This window comes from Poecilia mexicana, unplaced genomic scaffold (assembly GCF_051168715.1).
Source record: "Poecilia mexicana isolate PSO_F unplaced genomic scaffold, ASM5116871v1 scaffold_9, whole genome shotgun sequence".
NCBI classification, from domain to species: Eukaryota; Metazoa; Chordata; class Actinopteri; order Cyprinodontiformes; family Poeciliidae; genus Poecilia; species Poecilia mexicana.
The window spans coordinates 30,530,830-30,554,529 of record NW_028263378.1 but is presented as its reverse complement, the minus strand read 5'-3'; the positions used below and the strand labels follow the sequence as shown (position 1 = coordinate 30,554,529).

General features: G+C 40.9%; 1 protein-coding gene across 2 annotated transcripts in view; it reads left to right on the top strand.

Annotated features, from left to right (window-relative positions):
• The first annotated feature begins 8,727 nt into the window (after window positions 1–8,727).
• tncb (tenascin Cb) overlaps window positions 8,728–23,700 on the top strand; it is a 64,639-nt gene continuing 49,666 nt past the window's right edge. For both annotated transcript variants that reach the window (XM_015013565.2, XM_015013563.2), the window contains exon 1: window positions 8,728–9,076. The gene's annotated coding sequence lies outside the window, so the exon portion shown is untranslated. The remainder of the gene's footprint in view (window positions 9,077–23,700) is intronic.

The following is a 23,700-nucleotide window of genomic DNA, read 5'->3' as shown; positions in this document are numbered from 1 at the left end:
CACTCTATTTCATGACAGCTATAGTGGGCCCATCTATTCTCTGGGTTATGAATTATGGATCACTGTTAATAGCCTTTTTCTCCCTTGTTTAACCTTTTGTGGCCAGATGCTTCTGCCCGATGGCTGCTGTTTCTTGGACTCTCTTTACTCTCTTCTTATCACAAACATCACACTCCTGATCACAATTTTACTGTCTCATTATTAAATTACGTGATGCAGAGGCTTCAGTGGCTCAGGGAGAAGAAGGCAGGCTAAGTCTCTGGCCAAGTGACCCTCTCTGAGGAGTTAACCCACCATCCCACCTCGCTGCTGCATAATGGATGAAGGACAGGCATTGGTAGGGAGGAGTGGAAGCAGGCCCTTATTACCTTGTGATTCATTTTTAATGAGGTAAACAGGTCTTTCCAGGTCACCTGAACGCTCAGAAACTCACACCCATGCCGGATGGTGTGTCTTCCCCGTCGCCTACCTCAGTGCTGCCCATTTTGACATCCACCATGGCTGCAGGGCCTGTATAGCATAATTAGGCCTCACTGTCATTGACAGAACGTGTCTCACTTCCCACTGAGTCCTCTTCTGTTCTTCAAGTCAGATGGCACCAATTATACAGTGGAAAGAAGACCTTATTAGAAGTGCTCCCGGCAGCCTTTGCCTTACTTTTCCTCTTAGGTTGAACTTCCCAGAGGTGAGGTGCACACCACAACTACCAGCGCTACAAATACATCACTAGATATTTTCATAGAGTTGATCTTATTGCACTTTGGTGCTCACATATTGAATTGTAAATGTTTTATAGAGCAACTATTTAAAGGGGCAGTTTTATGTGGTTACCAGGCACATAGTGTCATTTTACAGCACAATTAAGTAACTATGTTACTTCTCTGTCTCTTTAAGAAACTCCTGCTCTTTCTGAAACTCAACCTTCAGAAAGTCATCACAACATGGCTCCTCTTTTTTTTTTCTACCCTTTAACAATGTTTTTAGTAGCTCCTGCAATGCGTTTAGCAGATGTTCAGTTCAACCAGGTGTTTGCTAATTGCAGCTGGCTAGTCTGAAGGAGCTGAGTGAGGAAGTCCTGGGGAGGGCTGCTCTATGAGGGTGAAACTCTGAGGCTGGGAAACTGCAGCTCAGAGGAGGAGCTGTGTCCTCTAAGGTGGAGATAGGTCCACCCAGGTGTTTCACACATCTGAATGGTTTCCATGGAGATTCTTTCATGTATCAAACATACATGAAAGAATCAAGTTAACACTCCAGGTATGTTCTTGATGAGGGAATAACATCATAACATGATGAATGCTGGCCTTTTATGAATAATAGAATAAAGCTGCTGGTGTTTGTATGGATAAATAACTGGCCGTGATCAGTGCCTGGTCAGTTGGAAGTGCAATAATTCAATCTTTTTTTTCCGATCAGTGAACACGTCACACCTAAACACAACAGGCAATGGCTGAAAACAACACTCTTCAGTGTAAAACTGGTTACTGCAGTTACACATAATATTTTACTGGGGCATGTTGGCTATTCACTGAGACTACTACAACAAAACACTAGTCTTTCATTGTTCTCCTGAACCAGTTATGCACTTTTGCCATTTTGATCATTTTATACCCGACATTTCCGGTACAAAAGAAGCTGCATATTAAAACATCATTTAGCAAACAGAAATGAGCGAAGTTTAATCCTGCTGAACCTTTGACCTGCCTGCAGCAGAACATGTTGGATCTAGAAATGTTTGTCACCTTTTGGAAATCTCAGGATTAATATCAGCATCTACATCATCTTCTGCAGGGAATACATACAGAATCTGCTGTCCACAGATTGTTAAGCCAAACATTGTTGATAGACAGTTTAAAACATTAACTTGATGACTTTGTTATAAAATGGTTAAACAATGTTTATTGGAGTTTGATCACACATAAAGTGCTGTTCATCCTATGCCTGGAAGGAATAGTTTTGAATATTTGAAGTCATTCTATATTTTGCTGTTATCAGTATCGGTTCCATTACCTGCAATAGAAAGATCTCAGCTCCCTGTTGCAATCCTAACCATTTCGTTTATTTGCACATTTCAGTAACAAGGCAGTTCAAAGTGCTTTATATCATAAAAACACAAAAAATCAACAATTAAAATTTTGTATAGTGGGAGTGGTTTCAGCTGAGAGTGGCGGAATCAGGAGTGAAGAAAGATGAAGACTCGAGTCATGTTGCCTTCAGGAATAAAGGTACTGGAAGAATTGTGGCTAGATGTAAAACTGAAAAAAAAGATGGTTGGGTTTTTTAAGTTTTAGACAATTTTCAATTTCAAGTTTTCGTTTATCAATTACAATTTTGCTTTGACAAAACATTTGACTCTAATTTAGTCCCGTAGAAAACCAGCTAGCCTGCTAGCTGAGTGACTGACTGTGGCTTACTGTGACTTTAGACAAATGAACTATAACTGACAATACTTTCACATAAACCTATTTTTAAAAATTCAAACTGTTCCCTTGAAGAGAAATTTGACTCGGCTAGAACTGACATTATTAGGTCAAAACTGTACAGAAGCCAGAGATCAGAATTTGGCGGGAAATCTCAGATCAGTGAATCTCAGGTATTCAGTTATTCTTTACCTAGTTTGTAACACACACATGCACACACACACACAAATATATAGAGTTGCTGTCTTTTCTTAGTTTTGCTTTTATTTTTGTTTGCCGTGTTAGTGCAGCATTCGTTTTTTTACCCCCATATGCCAAATGACAGCTGATAAAACTGAACATTGTTGTGCTCTAATGGAAAGAAAATGGGCTCCCTCAAGCAGGCGCCTCGTACCGGAGTGGCAGAAATTGGATGACAGGCGAGAATGCATGTATGAGGTGTCATCTGGGAAATCAAACCTGCTCAGCTCACTTGCTCTGAAAGTCGGCGTACAGGTACACCTTCGCAAACAGGGAGGTGGAGAACTCCCACAGCAATTCTCCATGAAGCCTGCCGGGGCTGTGAAGAAGAGGAGAGAAGAAAAAAAAAGAGAGAGAGAGTGAGAGAGAGAGCGACAGGAAGGTGAGAACAGGAACAGATGGAGAGATGTGGAGAATCTACATTTCCAGTCATTTAAAACAGGTGCTATACATAGCTGAGCTTCCAGCCCATCATTTCATCTAAATGATATCATTACAGCTGAGAGTCATTAAAAAAAAAAATCCTTTTTCTCCAGCCTATATAGATTTCCACAATCTCCCCGGGGAGGGAGGATAAAAATGAATTTAAGGCCCCTGAAGACACAGAATTTGCTTTTTTATCACCACATATCCTGGCTGCACATGTGCCACTGGGCTGCATACAGGATTAGTTTGGATCTCTTTTTTTCTGCCTGACTGGCTACCGGCTTTCTTACTGCTCCGACGACGACCGTTTCCCCCCGCTGAGAAAAGCTCTGCGTTCAGTCGGAAAAAAAAAAAAAAAAGCTCTTGAGCACACGATCCCCCTGCTGATGTTCAGTATGGATCTTCAGTCATATCCCTCCACTCTTCATCAACATGTGGAGCATTTGATATCGGAAGAGCAGATTTCCCTAAAGGCTGCCTTACATCAGTTAGAAAGAGATATATTCATTTAGCTTCAAAAGAACATCTTCCTCTGAATCTACATGAAGAATTTTACTGAGCAGATGCTGAATGATACATCAAGCAAAAAAGAAAAAAAAAGAAGAAATCCCTACCTTCAACTTATCGCCACCAGTGAGAGCTTGCACGGTGAGGTTGGGGTCAAACTCAGACTTAATGAGTCACCCTACGCAGTGGATGTAGCTTTGAAGTGGCAGCTTCTATCCATCTCACAGAACAGAGGAGTGATGGATCAGATCCGCCTAACACCGACTCCTCCTGAGTTCTTTGTTCCTGTGTTTATTTCCGGCGGTTCTGCCCGGTTACACCGGATTCCGCCACGCAGAATGCCCAGTAATTGCAGCCAGCACATGTTTGGTACCCCAAGCAAAGTCTAATCAAGAGGTGGTTGCGGACAGGACTGTTTGATCCAGGCTGTCGGCTTTCCACGGTGGTCGTTGCCTGAGCAGTTAAACAGATGAGTCACTTAAATCAAACTTTGCTTTTTCGTCTAAATAACCATTACAGTCGTCTGTAAGTTTTGATGGACTCTAACAGATGGCTCGGGGCGATAAAAGCTGATGAATAGAGTCGAAGGAGGCAGTAGCTGTGTTTTCCCTACATATGTGTCCAAATCTTTGTCTGTGTACTGCTAATGTCGAAGAAACACAATTACTCAATTGCGGTGTTTCCATGAAATAATAAATAAAACTAAAATCACATGTGAATAAGTTTGTTTAAAAACGGTTGCTGGGTTACGCATTTGCTGTTGATTAAGTCATTAAAAAGAATTCAGTCATGGCGCTAGTGCTCATCATCTGTCATCCATCAGAGGAGACGTCGGCGTTAGAGCAACAAGCCCCGCCTACTTGTGAACGTATGTGGCGTTTTTGGGGAAATTGCAGTGTGTGATTTTGAGGAATAGTTATGGATTGAACACGTTGGAATGACACACAACTTTTATAAACTGTGTGGTTCTGTGGAGCCAGCTGATGAAAAAGAAACAAAAATAAAACATCATCCTCCTGCTGCTTCCTGTCATCTTCTTTGTCGTTTCCGCCAGTAGTAACATTCAGCTGTTGATCACGTGTCTCATGTGATGCAAAAAAAGTGTTGCCATTGCAGTTTTGTGAAATATATCTATTTCAAAATGGCTGAAAAGCCACCTCATAAGTTTTTTTTTTTTTTTTTTTTTTCAAAATAATGTGAGCTTTTTTTCTAAATTGACATGTTTCCATTAAGCAAATTTATTTTCATAATTTCAATTTTATGCTTAGTGGAAACGAATGAATTATCATGAGGGTTTCTGCTTCCTGCTACACTGAAGCTCCTCCCCCACAGCGGAACCTACTGTGAATGCTAATGCTAGTTAGCACAGCCACCAATTATGGTGGATAAATAGTTTTCTTGTAACATTAGGTACCTTCTCTGCCACTACCACAGCTGCAACAAACTGTCAATCTTGAGCTTGAACAAGCTGAAAAGGGGAGCATGTGAGCAGCGCGTACACAAGCTTGTTTGACAGCAGGAACACCTTACTTCTGGCTCTTATTTGTTTTTTCCAACTCAGTGGTGTATTTCTGCAGATGTCAGTAGGACCACCGGAAGAGAAGAGCTAGATTTTTTGCACAGAAAATCTGTCTCATGCTGTTGGGACATAGTTAGTTTAACAAATATGTAAAAAATGTTGAAAAAGTTATGTACGGCAGCTCTGACACCCTCTGGTGCCTGATCTGGACAGCCTCATAGCCGTTGCTGACTATTGATTCTGGTAAACTAACGCATATGCACACAGTGTTTCTGTCAGTGATTGTTTTCTATATTTTATTTTGTTTTGAAAAATATTTTTTTTGCATTTTAGGTAGTGTTAATTCCTGACTGTACCTTCCAGTTATGTTCACTTTAAGTTTTACAGGTGATACTCTGACTACCAAACACCCCCCGCACACAGCCTGAGAAAATGTCTGCTTTCAACACAGTGTTATGCTGACAAGCTCAGCAAAGAAAGCATCATTCAAGGAAGCAGCCCAGAATCCAATGTTAACTCTAGGATGAACCCTTAACTAAGGTGAGATATTCTGTAGACTGTAGAACAGATAGTGGCTTTTATTATTCCTCACTTTATGCCATTACCCCTGATTCATAGCGGAAATCCAGTTTTTTTTACTTAGTGCTGTTGTTTACGGTTGCGGTTGCTGGGTTACACATTTGCTGTTGATTAAAGCTTTTCCCTCTGCGGTTTCTTTTACCTGTAATAAATGCCAACACACCAGAGGTGAATACACTGTAAGGATGTTTCAAATAGTGATGAGGACAACTCACGGTCAGTGTGTCACCAGTCACTTCTTTTGGACATCCAGTCAATGAGATGACATGAAACTGTGGCCGGACGTTAGCCACAACAGCATTATTAATGACCTCATATTTTCCAAAGTCGTTCGTGGCAAGAACCTGCGTGACTACAAGAGCACCGAGGCGTAAAATTACCTGAACAGCAACAATATTGATGAAGTAATGCTCAACAAACAAGGCAACTTTATTTTTCTTAAAGCAGCCGCAGATCAAGCCAGAGCATATCACCCGAGCTAAACAGTTAGAATGGCTCATGCTAAGGGAGAGAGGGGTGAAGGAGATGTTCTATCTTTTTAAGGTGTCTACTTGAATTTAGGATATTTAGAAATATGCCACTTCAATCTGGAGAGACTCAGACGGAGAAAGAAAGCGATTAAAGAAAGTTTAATGACAAATAAACATTAAAGTCCTTTGGCGTTCAGGCCCCCGGCTGGGGATGTCGAGCTAGAACTTCGATAAGCTCGATAAACATTCCTGATGCTGCATAGGAATGTAATCCCCCTGGGGGCTATACTGGTGGCGGCGGTCAAAGAAGGATGTGGCCTGAAGAGCCGGGAGCAGTAGGTGGAGGTGGGTTGATCACAGCTGGTAAGCGGAGGAGGCCGTGGATGAAGGTCCTTATCAACTGGAGATTGATCGATGATTGACCATGACGTGGCTTGAACCAGCGCTGATAGGTCCAGGGTGAAGAGAGGGAGGCACTGATTGATGAGGCAGGTGAGGTTAAAGAGCCTTACAGATTGAACTTTTGCCGAGGCTTCATGTATACAATAATTTTTAATGCCTAACACGCATAACAAATCACAAACTGGGTTTTATCAATTTTGCTATTAGTGTAGACTTCTCTAGTTTATTTTTGACATAGTAGTTGTAGTTTTTAAACTAGAGCAGATTAAAAAAGCTCAAGACAGTAAAAAATTAGACGGACTCTCCAACTTCAGCTTTGTCACTTCAGTGAGAGGCTCTTGAAGAATGTTTCCGCTGATTATGGTTAACATTAACACTAACTGCCATGGTTTTTGGCATGTAAACATAACAGCAGCAGCTTTCTAAAGGTTGTATGGCGAGATGGACATAAGACGCTATTTAGATGCTTTACTGTACGAAAATTGAACTAGTTAGAGCACATTGTCAGAACACCGGTCATAGTTCAGGTAGAGCTCTGGGTTGGGGTGTGGCTATGTGGGCTTTTCATCGGTAAATGAAAAGAGCAAACCTAAACTCTCTTCGTGGAGTACTTGAGTTAAAGCTGCCAGCAATGTAAGTTTTTGATCCATCTTCCTTATAGTTGCAGTTCTTGCTTCCAGCTCAGTCTGGGTTTTCTCCCCTTCACTTGGATTCCTCTGATAACATTTTCCATGGGGCCAATCAGCAAACAGAATTAGTTGCGAACAATGACATTGATTTCCTGTGATGTTTTAGAGTTGTAGTCTGCTTGTATTTTTTGCAGCAGCAGCAGAGGAATGAATGAAGCTGTTCAGTCTGTTGGCCATGCTTTCAAATATTAAATTAATATCAACATTTGCCTCGTTCGGATTGCCTCTTCACTCTTCAGAGTGGAGAAAGGCTATTTACAGTGCAGTGCATTGCTGATAAGCTTCTTAGCGCCAAACTGGTCAATTACGTGCATCATGTTAGCAAACAGGTAAAATTTAAAACTTTAACAGAGTTCACAAATCAAGGAAGCAACCTTGATTGCTGAGACCCTCTGGACACAGCAAAGTGTAGAATAAAGCTGGTTTTTACCAGGTGTCACAAGCTTGGTTTTATGTTTCTGTCTGCTGAGCACATTGTCAATGAAAATAATTTACCTTGTTCTAACATACATGAACGTGACCTACTGTAAGTATTAATCTTATAAGTTTTATGTTGAAAATTGAATTGGAAAAGTATTTATCCTGCCTAATATTTGTTATTTTGTAATTATATTATATGTTCTCATTTTAATCTTTATTTTACTAGGATTTGCGCAAAAGGTCATATTTTCATCTGATAACATAAATCTAAAGTATTAAATGCGATGATATGATCAATTACTCAGTACTTGAGTATTCCTTTTTCAGAAATACCTTTACGGTTTCTTGTGTCGTTTTATGGATGGATACTTTTTTTACTTTTATCCGACTAAAAATCCGTCTACGTGGTGCTACTCTCACTAGGATGGAGCCAGAGACCAACCCTGAGAGAAAACCTGCAGAGCTTCATCTTCCGTCAGGGCTGCAACATTATCTTCTCCAACTTTGTTGTGAATGCAACAGCAAACATTCCCCAACATTTGCTCACTGCCTCAGTGGAAAGGTTTTGCTCTGCCTGTTGTGTGAAGATGCTTAACTCTAGCGCCTTGCTCTGGTGCAGACAGGGTTTCTAAAACACTAAAAAAACAAACTGTAGCACCATTCCTTCCAGGTTGTTATGTTTAAACCTTGTATATCTTTTCAGTGTTTGGGGGAATTGTTTGCTGGTGATCTGCCTCCTCATCAGTCTAACAAATGGAGGCCTTGTTCACTCCCTGCTTTCAAGTTCTTAAATGCTATGTTAATGTGGAGCCTGCATTCACTTATATCTTGCTTTCCATTGGCTTGCTCGCCGCAATTTGCTGCTAATGGTCCAACCACCACTGCACCCCCCTACCCTCCACCCCACTCCCTCTGTCATCCACTTCCCCATCCCCTTCCCCCCATTTTCCTCTCCTACTTTCTCTCTCTCTCTCTTTGCTTCTCTCTTTCCAGCCTTGAGGCGTCCCGTTTCAACTCCTTCGCTTTCAGTCACAATGCTGTGGAGAGGTCTGAATGGGTGGGGTGGGGGTGGCAGAGGGGGCATTTAAGAGAGCAGTAGGTGGGAGTGGAGTCTGACTGCAGAGGGTCTTCTGTTTCAGAGAAAAGGGAGTTCTCTCATTCACTCTCTCTCTCTCTTCCTCTGTCTGTCTGTCTGTCTGTCTCTCTGTCTCCTCACTGGCTGCAGCACATCAGCTGGCTCTCTAGGTAGACGAGAGTAAACACTCATAGAGAACAGAGAAAAGATGACAGAGCTGTCAGCACTCTGAGAGCCACGGAGCGGTGGGAACATTTTCTCTGACTGGCTGAGGAGGCTTTCTGCTTCCATTTTTCCCCGTCAGCTGAGAGGCTGTGAGCGTTTTCTACGAGGTAAGTCACCTTCTCTACCTGCATGGAGCTGCTGGGGGCGAGCGGGCTGATGGGTTCACCTCACTGACACAGAGCGCTCACACTTTTTAAAAGCTAACAACTTTCACCACTTTTTTTTTCTTGTTAGTTTTAATCGGTCGATATGAATGCCTTCATTTGGAGAGATGCGACTATGTTAAAACGTGTGATAGGTGTTATAAGGAATGACTTATTTTAGCAGTTTTACCGCTGAGTTATTCAAATATGTCAAACAGGAAAGTTGTAATGTCTGAGTATTAAAAATAGGCCAAAAGTTTAGATGTTTGCTTGATTAAGTTCTCTGATTTCTGTTTTTTTTCCCATGACATTTCTATCATATTAACATTTCTGAACACACTTCTCACACATCAAGATAACGATGTATGTGACGGCTGCAGGAAAATAGTTTGGTCCTTGTATTAATGAGAAAGGACTTCAGACTCCCTTAATTACACTCTTTACTGCACTCACCTGGGAGTCATTTATGTCCTATAGGAGAAAGTGTTTGCTCCTTTTTGCTTTGGAAAACAAGTGGAGGAGCATTTTATTATTATTATTATTATTATTATTATTATTATTATTATTATTATTATTATTATTATTATTATTATTATTATTATTTTATTTGCTTAACCAGGTAAAACCCCATCGAGATCCACATCTCATTTGCAACACGGATCTGGGCAAAAAATCCGCAACACAAACCAACCCGGTTACACAAAACTAAAGTAAATAAAACCAAACTGCTCAAAATAATTTCAATGAAATAAGATCTGACATCTTGAGTTCAGGCTGGAGCTGATTCCATGCTGCAGAAGCCGTAACATCGAACACTTGCCACTGCTTTTCTGCTTGAACATGTGAAAGCAGCAAAAGAAAAATGTTGCCTCAGTGTCTTGGGACTCGGCAGGCAGACTGTGACGATCTGCTGGTTTACTCTGCCTGCATTAAGGCTGATGCTGGGTCGAGGTTCTGCAGAGCAGAGACAGGCTACAGTCTGAACATGTGCACTTACCCGAGTGCACATGAGTGCAGCTCGCCGCCGACTACAGGTCCAGCTGTAGAATTTACGGTTACCGGCAGACGCCTGGGCTGGTGTAACCCGGGAGACAGAGACAGACAGCTGCTCCGCATTAGAAGCTGCCGGTTTGGGTCCTCTCCCAGATCTCCATGCCTCACACACTGCCGGCTGGAAAGTTGCAGCCTCTCTAACACACACACACACACACACACACACACACCCCCACACACACACACACACACCCACACACGCACACACACACAGTCGGCAGCTCTCCCTGATCCCCAGGTTGGTGTCATGGTGGTCCCAGGAGGAAAGAGGAGCCGAGGCTGTCTGACAGATTAGGAAATAAAACTGGCATTCACTGACGGGGGGTGTTGGTGGCAGATATGCCGTTTCTGGAGCCCTGCCAGTCGGGTGTTTCTTCTCAGAACAAAAAGACGGTGGTCTGTGGACACAACTGTCACTGACATGAGAACAGCATGAGAATGGTAAGCAACAAAACAAAGAAAGACCTGACAAGTCTGCCACTAGACATCGCAGTCCAACTGAGGATGTATATTTTTTTCATAGCGTGACATCTTTAGCTGATCCGTTTCCGTTCCTACAGCGTGCTTGTCAAAAATATACCAGCATATAGTGCCTTGTAATTTTCTCTGATCTCATAATGACTTCTTTCAAAACTTAACCATGCAAGTCAGAAAACCAGAAAAAAATTGACAATGACTTTCTTCTGCATTTCTGTTCATGTGAGACAGTTTCTGACTGCAGCCGTAACGATATTCCAAACACACTCCAGCCACACTGCATTCAGAAATCAGGTCATTAGAGCAAACTTCACATTTCCATCTGAGGATACCCGGCAGACACGATGCTGTTGAACAGATTGCTGAAAAATGGGAGCTTTTACATCAACTTATTTTATGTCATGTTATGGCATTACTCCCTCATCAAAAACATACCAGTAGTGTTGCCTTGATTCTTTCATAAATTTTTGATAAAACCTTTAATCTCCATGGGAACCATTCAGCTGTGCAAACTGCCTGGGTGAATGTAGCTCCGCCTTTTAGACACAGCTCCTCCTCAGAGCTGCAGTTTCCAACTCATAACACGACCCCTTCATAAGCCCTTCAGGAAAGATGTCTACTGATGTCTAAATGTGGTCTTAAGGTGACTGGCTGTGGTTAAAATGACCAACACTTTCAACGTCTTTGTTGAGATAAAAAAAGCGAAATGAAATAACCCTATCTTGTTCCTTCACTCTGTGCATTGAGCAACTATGTTACATATTTGTGCTTTCAATGTTCATCAAAATGATTGTGCTTTGAATTTTTTTCACGTGAAACTAAATATTTTTGCATAGATACTTTATTCAGATCAGCTCACATGTATGCCTGTTGTGTTGGTGTTGAACACTGGTGTGGTCTGTGACCAAAAGAGAGAGAGGAAGACCATCAGGATCCCAGGGCAGCTCTTGTTAGATGGTGACTGGCAGTGACTTGCAGATGAACGAACCTTTGTCTGGTTTAATTGTGTTTCTTGATACTCTGCTAGATTTGTCTAAAATGTCTCCAAAAAGATTTTGATTTTTGAAAACCAATTTTGATTGTCACAAACATTTCAAACATGGTCTGAGGACCTCCGTCTGAGAGGATTGCACATAGCCTCATGGTACAACAGCTCAAACTTCACACATTAATGTTTCATGTTGGGTCGGCTATGCATATAAGCAGCCTCCGACAGTCACACTTGGTATGGCGATGAGTGGGAAAAGCAGCCTTTGTTTGGACAGCTGTCAGCTCCCAGAGCTTCATGCCCTACAAAGCTCTCAGAGAGGGCGACTATCTCTGACCCCACTTACCTCCTTCACTGGTGATCCAGAGCGTACTATAATCATGTATTCATGATGACCCATGTCGGCCAGGACTCGGGAGAAGGTTTTGTCTGGGCTAAGTCAACATCATCTTTAATTCAATCTTTGTTTGCCGCCTCTTCTCCTGCTCTCTTATGTCATCTTGTTTTTCTCCTTTGATTTGTTCGATTAATGTCGTCGCTGGCTTTGCTGTGTAAAAACTTCAGTCATCATAAACGTAAGATAAGGGTAGTTCTTGAACTATCTTAACATGTATTGTTTGTGGCCATCTGTGGTCCAAAAGGTTTTTCAGAGGAGGTGATTGATTGTGATTTATAGTTCCAACCAGCTCCGAGGTTGAAGATGCGCTCTGAAAGCTTTTGTTTCAAAAATGGCCCCAACAGGGCTGGGTTATGGATTTGACCCAGAATCCACAGATGTAGGTTTTCAAGCCAAAAATAATCTAACATGAATGTTTTTGGAAAGCTGGATCACAAAGACTGAACCATTATTAAAGCATGAATATTAAAAACTGTGCCACCATGCAGCCTGGAATTATTCAGTTATGAAAATAAAAACAACCTCTTAATATCTAACAGCAGTCTCCTAAAAACTGAATTTAGAAATAAAAATTATTGACATAAACTGTCTAATTGATAGGATACTGTCAATTAAAAAAAACGTTCAGCATAATTGTACGAAGTATTCTCAAAAGGGAAATTGATTATTTGTTTCTTTAAGATGATATTCACTATAATTTCAGTTTAATTTCACTAAAACATCAGTCAGATTTGGAGTTCAAACAAATATTAACCCGTCCTGTAGGACATTTTTCTGCATCCCATTGAAGACCAGTTACGTTAGTCATCAGTCCATCTCAAAGGAATCCAAAGTTGTTGCCCTTCCAGATGGTTTCCTGATGCTCCTCCAATTTTAATGTCCAAAGCCAAAGGAGTGGAAGCCGGGGGTTCCGGGACGTCTTTGTTTTCCCTTGGCCACCATAGGAGCGAGCCAACTGATGAACACGTGGCAGATTCTTTACCCTCTACTCTACACCTCCAGCAATGACCTCCCACATAGGAATGTGTGAGCCATAATGTTCTTGGACAAGATGGGAACCCTTTGAGAAGGGTAGACTATTTAAATGGAGTAAAATGATAGAGAATAAAAAGAAAAAACCCGGGGAAGCCGGTGAAGAGTCGACCTCAGAGACCGGGGTCATTAGGCTCATACAAGTGTATGAATGGAAGGCACTCGCAATTTGGACACGCAACACGCTTCAGGCTTTCAGACATACAAGGACAAACAGATGTCCGGGTATCACAGCCAACATGCTTCTATTTGTAGCACAGAGAAGAAGGAAAAAAACTCCTTTCCATCCTGTTTGAAAGGAAGTAACCAATAAACATCCAGCATTGGGCTAAAGGAGGCAGACTGTGAAAGCTCTCCTTCATTTTTACTCAATGTCTACATTTACTCTTCCAGATCCTTCCCCTGCCCTTCTCCAATGTTTGAGCTGCAGCTCAAACAAATGAAATATGTCACAGTTTCTCTAATTTATTATATGATGCCTTGGCCCCTCCACAAAGTTTCACATGAAGCAGTTTCCCCTTATGTTATGCTATGGTGAGACTTTAAAGTTCAGAATAAAACATTTTTTGCTCTTATTTAACTTGTTAAGCTACTTAAAAATCATGGGTTTTTTCCCCCTCTGATAACATGTCTTGTAGCATAAATGGGCTGACCTGATATGTCAGCCCATATAAACATAATATCTATAACTTTGAAATACTGTCTCGCTCTGAATTTGACGTGGATATGTAATCCTTGCAACCTCTGAAAGTTGAACTAAAATTGAACTGAATGACACTTACAATTTTAAACATTGTTTTGCCAAAAGTAAGAACTACCTCTACGCTTCCAGAAATACATTTTTGAGGTCAGACACTGATGTTGGGCAAAAAAGACTCTTTTGTAGTCTTTTCTCTACTTCGTCTCAAATGTGTTCTACCAGGTTGAGGTCAGTTCTCTCCAGGTTTCTTCACACCAAACTTTGTGTGCTGGTGCTCATTCATGAACAGGAAGTGGCCATTGCTAAACTTTTCTCACAAATCTGTGAGCATAAAGTTCTCCACTCTTTATTTTAACTTCCAGATTACCAAGGACATCTAACTGTAGAGTCTTGCAATCAGTCACATAATTTATCTTTAGAAATTTTTAATTTTTACCTCCTGTTGAAAGTTGTAGTGTTGCAGTATTTGCTCCACTATGTTGCATTTGTAGTGGGGGACTTTATGTTCATAGAAGGAGGGATTGGAGATCTTTGGAGGGTTGGGACATTTTGTGGACATTTTGTCTCTGGTTGGAGATGGAGTCTATGTGAGGGGATTGAGGTCTGGACCGGTTCTGGTTCTGGCTGTGCCTGGTCCAGGTCTGCACTGATGTGCTGCTCCATCATGCTGGAGGTTTGACCCATCTAGAGACAATGGAATGGACGGGAACATCTCCTGATGTGAACCTGAGGTTCACATTGATCATGGTAGAACTCCCTCCGGTCTGCTGCTCCCTCAGAGTGGAATCAGCATCAAGTTGAGGAAGCTGGTCTCTTTTAATGTATTTACAGCCATTCTTGGATTGTAAAAGTGTGTTAGTAAATGTTTGGTGGACATCAACTTGTACCTTTAAGGGTTTGTTTGTTCATTAGTATTTTTCCTGCTTTATTTACCATACTGCATGTTGGTTTGGTTTTGGCATCTGCGGTTTTACGATTGACGGGTACAGTAATTGTCTGTGTGTTGCTGTTGCCATTCTTGGCCAGATTCCTCTTATAAAAAGCATTTTTCATCTCAGTGACAGCTGTTTGTCGATGTAATGTGAACATTACAATTTGTAAAGTCCACAAATTGACCCTGAAAGCTCAGAGAAAGTAACCGCTGTGGAAACAAAGGCACACCAATACTCATTTGAGGCTGCAAGGAGAGCATGTTCTCACCTTGCAGCGGATTACCTGAGACACAAGGTGTTAGTTTCATGGTAGGTTTAGATTAGCTGCTTAAAGTAACATGAATCCCACTGTGTAGCTTTACAAAGGCAGCTGCCAGGCAAGCACAATTTTTACAGTAATTGCAGTGCAGTGTGAAAACCGAGGAGGACGACGGTTGAACTTCTATCTATTACATGTCTTGAGAAAACAGTTGGTGTGCAGGTGGGTCACCAGCACACAACATGCTGAACAGACAGCCAGCATCCAGCATCTCCATCTGGAGCCGGTGAAAACGTTAAACACACTGATGGTCTCACTGCCAGCCAGCTGTCTTGTAACAACTGGACTGAGATTTGATTTTCAGCTCTTCTGTCGGCCCCAATGAACATCAACATTTATTTTCTTCATATCTTTGTGTCAAAATTGGAAATTGTTTCTGCTTGAAGAAATCCTTTCTTTCTTTTTTTTTTTGGACTGCTATCAATCATACGTGTCCGCTCTGGCTCCGTATCAACACAGGGTTATTATTATGATTTTTTTATTGTTATTAAAAGCATCACCTCTGAGTGTTGGCAGGAAGCTCTCTCCACGCTTCCAGTTAAGTGTTTCTGCTGGCATCTCACATCCAGCCTCCCTATCCACCTTATCAGCCAGGAACACACAGGCCCCCCCACATCCCCCCATGTCTATCTGTGTCATCAGAGCCAACGGGGTCACAGTTAAGAGCCGATGAGCACAGCCTCACTTTGATGATACCAGCCTGTTTTTTTTTTCCATCCATCATAGCAACGTATTCCTGATTTCACTCCATATGAGAAAGATAAATTCTGATTTATTCGTGCCACGCCAGAGCCAGCAGCATTCCTGTGCTCCTTCTCGACCCCCTCTAGTGGCTCAGGGCGGTACTGGAGGCATCACAGCAGCCTTATCAACGTCAAAGATGGCATTTAAATTCCTGCATGTCGTTTCTCTGTTATACTTTAATTAACTGCATGTATGAGTAGATTATACATGTGGGAACAGTTTATTTTACAAAAATACATTCCAAGCTCAGGCTCAAGTTGCATGTGTTCACACCACCAACTACACCACACTCTGAGCCCAGGGATTTCATCTTGAATCTCTGGGTTTCGAAACTTTTGAATTTAATTTTTTCCCATATTTTTCATGTTACAGCATCTGAAAAGTAATGTTAAGTGATTTATTCAAGCCAGAAATACATTATTATGTTCCAACCATTCATCACTTACTAAAGAAGTCTGTAAAGATTTCTTACATCCACTTTTTGAAGTTTTTTAACCTGGTTGCCATAGCAATGAAGACACCATAGTGCAGCACCTTACTGTTTTACACTGATTCACAGAATGAAAATCATGTCTTCGTCACATGATTTGAGGTTCAAATATCTCCTGTACTTCGGTTTCACAATTTCAAGGTGGTAAATATTGAAGTCACATTTCTTGTAAGTCATATTTTTATAACAACCAAAGGTAACATAGTTAATTTATTGTGCTATAAGATGACACTGTGTGCCTGGACCACTCTGTTCATGAGACTGTCATGGGAAAACAGAGCATCTTCGATCAGAGGCTTCTTCAAATTTGCTGTAATACAGACTGCTATAGGGGGTCTTCCCTACCAACAGCCATTACTATCCACAATAACTCTTTGAAGAAATTGAATTAATATGAGTTACAACAAAATTTAATTTCCCTTTGGAATCAATAAAATAGTTTTAAATTTGAATTTGAGTTGAAAACACATAATGGTGCCCGTTAAAAGGAAAACACTTCACTGTCCCCTGCTATCAAAGTGGCAGTGAAAACACATATTTACAAAAGTTTTGTTAAAGAATCGTTAAAGCAGAGGAACATCTCTGAGGATTCTATCTGTGGGTCAGTGAAGCATGGTGTGACTAACTGAGGAAAAAACTAAGACCCGGACAAAACAGAATGAGGAAAAGCTCCAACAGGAGCGCACAGCGAGGCTGCCTGTCTGTAGCCAGTTAGCTGCGTCCTGAGGTCATGACCTGACCGCATCAGTGTCACATTAAAGCCTAACCCTGCTCTACCCCGGCACAACTGAAACTGTCTGCTCTTTGATTCATGATTGTTCTGTTCACGATGATTCTAGAGCTCAGCACGACGGAGAATTCCTCACAGCAGAAACAAAAAAGAACAACAAAAAAAAAAAAAACCAGCACCGGTCTGCCAGAGAGTGAGGTGATAAAAAAATCAAGCTTTTCTCAGACGCAGTAACAACAGTCTCATCGATCTTAAACCGGACCACCGACTCTGGTTGAGCGCCTTCTTAGAAATTCATTTCTGTTCTTGGTGATTGTAACTTGGAGCTGCAATGCTGTCCTCAGCAACTTTTTCTTTCCTCAGACAGTGGAGATACAGATCAATATTCGCCTGCCCTGCTCCAGGACGGCTGTGTGGGTAGACTGTGAGTTTATCAGCACATTCTACTGCATTCGTTTGAGATACGAAAGAAGTTATTAAAGAAGCAAGTATTTTCTGATTCTGCACTGAGCTTTGGGTTCTCATGATTTGTAGTGCTGTGGAAGACAATTGGTCTCCTTGCAGATCTCTGCTGGGTTGGTATGTTTTATCACATTAAATGCTTCATTTCACATATGTTTTATAATTAGACAGAAATAAATAGATAGTCATTTCTTATGGTGTTGGCCTTTATTATATGAAAAAATGGTGAATAAACTGAGTAATTCTACTACCATTGGCGGAAACATCTGGCACCAAGGTTGGATTGAGTCCAGACTTTGATTAGGTCACTCCAAAACCTTTCCTCTTCTTCATTTTTGTAGCTTTGTAGAGCTTAGTACTGCTGCAAAATTTAAGTTTGATTGCTAGGTTTCTCCTTCGGATCTTTTTTTGTCACACGTTTTCTGTGGGTAAAATGATATTTTACTGAAATGTCATGTTATTTGTTTTACCAGATGTAGCAGGCGCACACTTTCCAAAGCGCTGCATTTTTGTCTCATGGAATATTTTCACAGAACATCCACATGATTTTTAGGGGAAAGTGTGAAATAGACCGTTGTTGGGTTTTCTGGCCTTGAATGTCAGTCTTAGGAATTTCTTTCATTTGTCGATTCATAAATTTATATTTGTTTATTTGCACTTGGGGTAAAGTATGACGACCAGTACTGGTTCATTAGTAAATGGTTAATGGTTCTAACTAGTTTACTGGAGACCCAAAGCCTCAGAAATTACTTTAAAACTAGATTCAGATTCATGAATGTCAACGACTTTGCTTCTCATCTCTTCTTGAATTTCTTGAGAATTTCTTTTAGGTTATAAAAGAAATGATAAAGTTTTGCTTTTAGTGATCATTTGGTTGCTGTCAGACCCATTTTCAAATGATTTCCTAATTTTGAAGTTCTCGTGTTAATGAGGCCTCGTTGTTCAAAGGGTTTTTAGTGGACCATATATACAGATAAATTATTTCATCAGTTAAAACTAGAAATAGAATAGAAATATAAGGTATTGTCCCACAGTGGAGAAGTTCAGGTGTCACACTAGCACATTAAGGTAAGTGGAAACATGGATCTTAACACAATGGTAAAAAATAAAAAATAAAAAACATCACCAGACAGTTTCTGAAGATGAGAGCTTGAAAATCACGATTGGTTTCTCGTAAGGCCAACTTGGTTTGGATAGATTTTACCACTCATATATGAAATCAAAATATTTGCTTAGGTTCTCTGTGTCAGATCTGAAACCAATAAGTGTGACAAAAAGCTAAAGCAGGTGAAATCTTTTGGTAAGAGAAGGTTTCGCTTTAGATCCGTTTCTCTTTCATTTGGCGCTCTTGTTGCGCCGTGACCCCATCTCAAGGTAACAGTGGATTCAGCCACTCACCCCCTCCTTCAGTCCCTGTACCGGCGACCCAGATTTGGATTCTGTATCAAGAAGACAAGCTGAGTTTTTGTCATGGCTGACCTATAAAACTAGGGAAGCCTGATAAATTCTTCACAAATAGGAAGAAAGCAGGAGCCTCCTATCAGCCTGTTTAACATGCAGTCCTGGGACTTGAGTTGTGCTTGTAGTCATTGAATATTTAGAGCTTTAACACACCAAGTGGGGCATGCCGCCTTATTATTCAGTTTATTTGTTGTCAAGTTAAAAAGTGGATCTGTTTACACTGCTGCTAAAATACTCTGAAGGCTGCTGAGCTGGGCTTTTTTACCCCTACGATAGAAACAACTACAGTGACGGTTGAGCTGCATTGCAGAAGACCTGCCTACACAAAGCAGAATGATAACATCATCCTTCTCCGAAGTTTCAATTCTGAGCATTTTCTCCTCTAAAGGACAGCACAGATACCTTCTGCTGAATGCTTGCCGAGGGATATTTTTTGTTCTGATTTATCTTAGAGCCGCCATATGGTGGAGTTCTCAGAAAAGGTGCACTACGGTGATGATTAAGTTAGTCTGCATGGGGTCCTGGCTGAGACAGAAAGTTCGGACTGCTGCGTATCTCTTCGGGAGGAACACGGAACGTCTGCTCATCAATCTTTAAGCCAACCAAAAGCAAACTGATTTTCCCTTCTACTCATCTTCCCAAAAAGATGAGTAGGAGGGAAGGATACCGCTGCTAATGTCATCATCCTTCCAGACATTATTTTCCGTAGCAGAAATCTCATCCAAATGGAAACCAGATCAACCTCTATTTCCCTGCAGATCTTTCAGGCCAGACTCAAGTGGGAGATTTGCACTCACTACACTTTGTAGATCATATTTGTTGGCTCTGACTCTTGTGTAAATATATATTTGTATGTGACTCATGGATCACAGATGATAGCCAACATCAAAATGAACTGGAAAATATATCGTTTGTCACATTAACAAAATGACAAAATCCCAATCTGATAACTGATTAAATCATGCTCCGCATATACTGTAGAATAAAACACATCATGGTCTGTATTAATATTCTGATTATATAGAATCTAACCTTTTGAAAAGTGATATTCCTAACCCTACAGTCCCTCCTTTTGCTGTTTTTCCTCTAAGCAACAGATATTTTTCCCTGAGGGATTTTTACAGGTCCGTCACAATCTGCTGCTCCAACTCAGAGTTAAGACGCAGAGATTAATCATTTATTTCTGCAGATGAAGCTGAACTGAAGTATCCAAAGACCATCTTCAATCTTTTATCTGAAGCAGTTTTGCTGCTCGGCTGAGCTGGTCTATGTTTGTCTTTGTTTTGATATGACTTGTTGCTAATTCATCCCACACATTAATTTAATTACATTTAGTTAGCATATTTCCTGCTGCTTCATGAGCTTTGCATTTTGTTTGGAATGAAAAAAACAAAAACGTATTTCCAGTGCAATTTTGTGAAATATATCTAATTTGATATAGCTGAAAAACCTCATCATCCACTTTTTAATTATTTTTTTTTTAAATTGGCTTGTTTCCATTAAGCAAATTTACTTTTGTAATTTCATTGTGTTCTATTTCATGGTGAATGGAAACAACCAGTGGGTCGGGGTGTTTTTTTTTTTTCACTCTGACACCAATCACTTAAAAATTGAACCTTGACCTGATACCTGGGACTGAACCAGAACCTGTTTACTTTACAGACACAGATTTCCACAAATACAAAGACAGGGTCATTTGTGTTGTGAGAGGACAGTAAATGTTTCACTGCTGTTTAGCACATTTGCTTTCTAAAAATGGAGGTCTAACATTTACATTTAAAAATGTAAATATTCCGTAACTAGATGGACAGCCGTCAGCACTCCACAAACAAACTGTCTCAAAAATATCTTTCCTGTATCTCCAGCTAGAATTCCCCTTGCTGCAGCTCATTGTTCTAAGTGTTTAACCTTAAAGCTCCTCAAATGTCTCCCTGGTGAAGAAACTGTGGCTGCTTATTTATTTTATTCAACTTTTTAACCAGCAGATCGGACTCTTGAGTCCTAAAATCTCTTTTATGAGCGTTCCTTGGCCAAGTCAGCAGGCAGTTTAAACAGCAATAGCTGCAACATGCATATAAACACATCAATACTTTTATACATCGCAGGAGACCAACAATAAGTTTTAAAACTATAACCAATGCAATGCTATTATAAAGTCATAGCAACAGGCATCAGCAGCAGAAATACAGCAGGTTTTATAGTGTGATATGTTTGTTATGTGTTTATTTGAGATTTAAATTCCTGAAGTTTATTGAACAAAAGATCAGACGAGATGCAAAGGTCTTGTAAAGCTTTGGAATGCCGATAGTGATTTCAGAAGATTTTTTCTCCAAGACGATAGAAGAATAGTCAAAAATTTTTCTACCATGACTGCTATTATTTTAAAGTTGAAAGTGTTTACAGAGCTGACATTTTAATATACCTTTGTTCTCCAGATTGAAAAAACTTCCCTTCCATTAAAGGGTCAGTATTATGTAAAATCGACTTTTTAGAGCTTTGCATTGTGTTATAATGTTAGTCCCTCATTAAAAACATACCTGGAGTGTTGCTTTGGTTCTTTCTTGCATGTTTGAGAAATCCCTGAATCTCCATGGCAACCATTCAGCTGTGTAAAATGCCTGGGTGGCTCTAACTCCGCCTTCCAAGCGTAGCTCCTCCTCTGAGCTGCAGTTCCCAAGCTTCCACCTCACAGAGCAACAACCTGTACCGCACCTCCTTCACTCTGCTCCTTCAGACTAGCTAGTAGCATTTAGCAAACACCTGGTGAAACTGCTGAGCTCATTATAGGATCTACTTCTCAGTGGAGAGCTGGTAAAAACATTGTTAAATGGTTCAAAGAGGAGCCATGTGTTGATGACTTCTTGAAGACTGAGTTACAGAAAGAGTTTTTAAAGAGACACAGGCTCAATTTCAAGGTCCTAAATTACAAACTCATATTTCTTTTTAATCATATTTGATCGGTACCTTTTTTTTTTTTTTTTTTAAAAACTGAAGTTAACATAGTTACTTAACTGTTCTATAAGATGGCACTACGTGCCTAGGAAACACTTAATACTTCCCCTTTAATTATAAAATCTACTATAATTCATTTCTGATTGCTTTATACCCTAGATGCATTGTGTGTTAGGAAAGTTGTTAAGGTTTGGATGGAAAACACAGGCGTGTCTGATCGCTGCACCTATTTGCTTTAATCCACTTTAAAACCATAAAATCCATTTACTTTCCTGACAGACCCAATTCCTCCTGAAACGGAGCCTAGCTGAAGCATTCCCAGCCCTCCTCTGTGTGGGGTATGAAACTGTAAGTGTTTGCCCAGAATTCAATCACAACAGGGTTGTTTAGATCAGTGGCAGCAGATTCATGCGTGCCAGCAGGTTTTCCCCCCGTTAAAATTCTCTTCAAATCCAACTGTGAGGTGCACTACAGGCTCTGCGGCTGTTTACTAAGCTAACTATGAAACAAAACCAAGTGAGGGAGCAACAAAGCAGTAGTCAGACTGCATCAAGTCTGTGTCTCCGGTGCCAGCAACCAGCTGCATTAGCATACTGCCAGGGCCACGGGGTGCCTATGAAGGAAGTCCAAGCAGAGGGATCAGCTCAGTGTTTCTCAGGGTCACACTCACATTCTCACAATCATATTGTTCTTCCTCACATTATGGAGATGCTGATGACAGACAGGAGAGAGAGAAAAAAGATCTAATCAAAATATCCTCTTGGGTTGGACGTTTCTTCTCTTTATCTGTTTCTGGGCGATGCAGTTTTACCAGAGACAGACAGAGACAGATATAGCATGCCTCGTTCCCCCTGGGCTGGTTTAGCACTCCAGTCCGTGTGGAGAGCAGCCAGCCTTGAAGAAGTGGAGAAGCCAACCATCCTCCCAGAGCTAAAACCTGAGCAGCAACTCAAAGCAATTTTCTGGCTGTTTAATCCTTCGTTTGTGACGCCTGGGCTCTGACTGCTTTTGTTCTTGTGTGTGTTGCTCAGTCTAGGATAGAAAAAGTGCTGGTGGAACTCAAAGGTTTGGTCTCTGTTTTAGCCTGTTCATTTCCATCCTGGCCTATTGCATTCGATTCAAATCTGGCTTTACAGACAATCTAGGATTTCTCCCATTGACTTGGATTCTCTCTGGTAGAATTTCTACTGGGCCAATCAGAGAAGTTGTAAATGATTAAATTGATTTTCTGAGCTGTTTTCCAATTGTAGCCTGTCTCTAGTTTTAGCATTGTCAGCGTGTTCGCCACACTTCCAAACATTGAATTAGCATTAATAGCTACCTCGTTCAGATCAGCACTTCTGGTTTCCCAGTGGAGGATGGTTGTTTACAGCGCAGGCAATTTCCATTAAGCATCATAACGTCGAACTGGCACATTACATTACAACACAACCAAATGTTAGCGATTGGGCAAAATTTAAAACCTCATTAGACTCCATTACTCCAGGAAGCAATTGTTTCTCAGTAGCAGAGACCCCAGACCCTCTGGATGAAGCAAAGTGTAGAACACGACTACTATCAGCAACCTCTGTATTAATTCATCTGTTCTCTTTAGATAACATTAGAGAACAAGCAGCATCATGACGCAGCAGTTACAAAGTTTAGAGTCGGATTGGTTTATTTATTTGGATCCCTATTTGCCGTTGCTGTAACAATGGCTACTCTTCCTGGAGTCCACATCGTTGCTAAATTTGTACAACCCTGGAAGATGCTCACCTTTACATAATAAAGGTAATTCACTAAGATCACTGTTTATGTGAGCCTTTTGCAGTATTAAAAATAAAGGGCTAGTCTGGGTCTTTTCAGTGACTC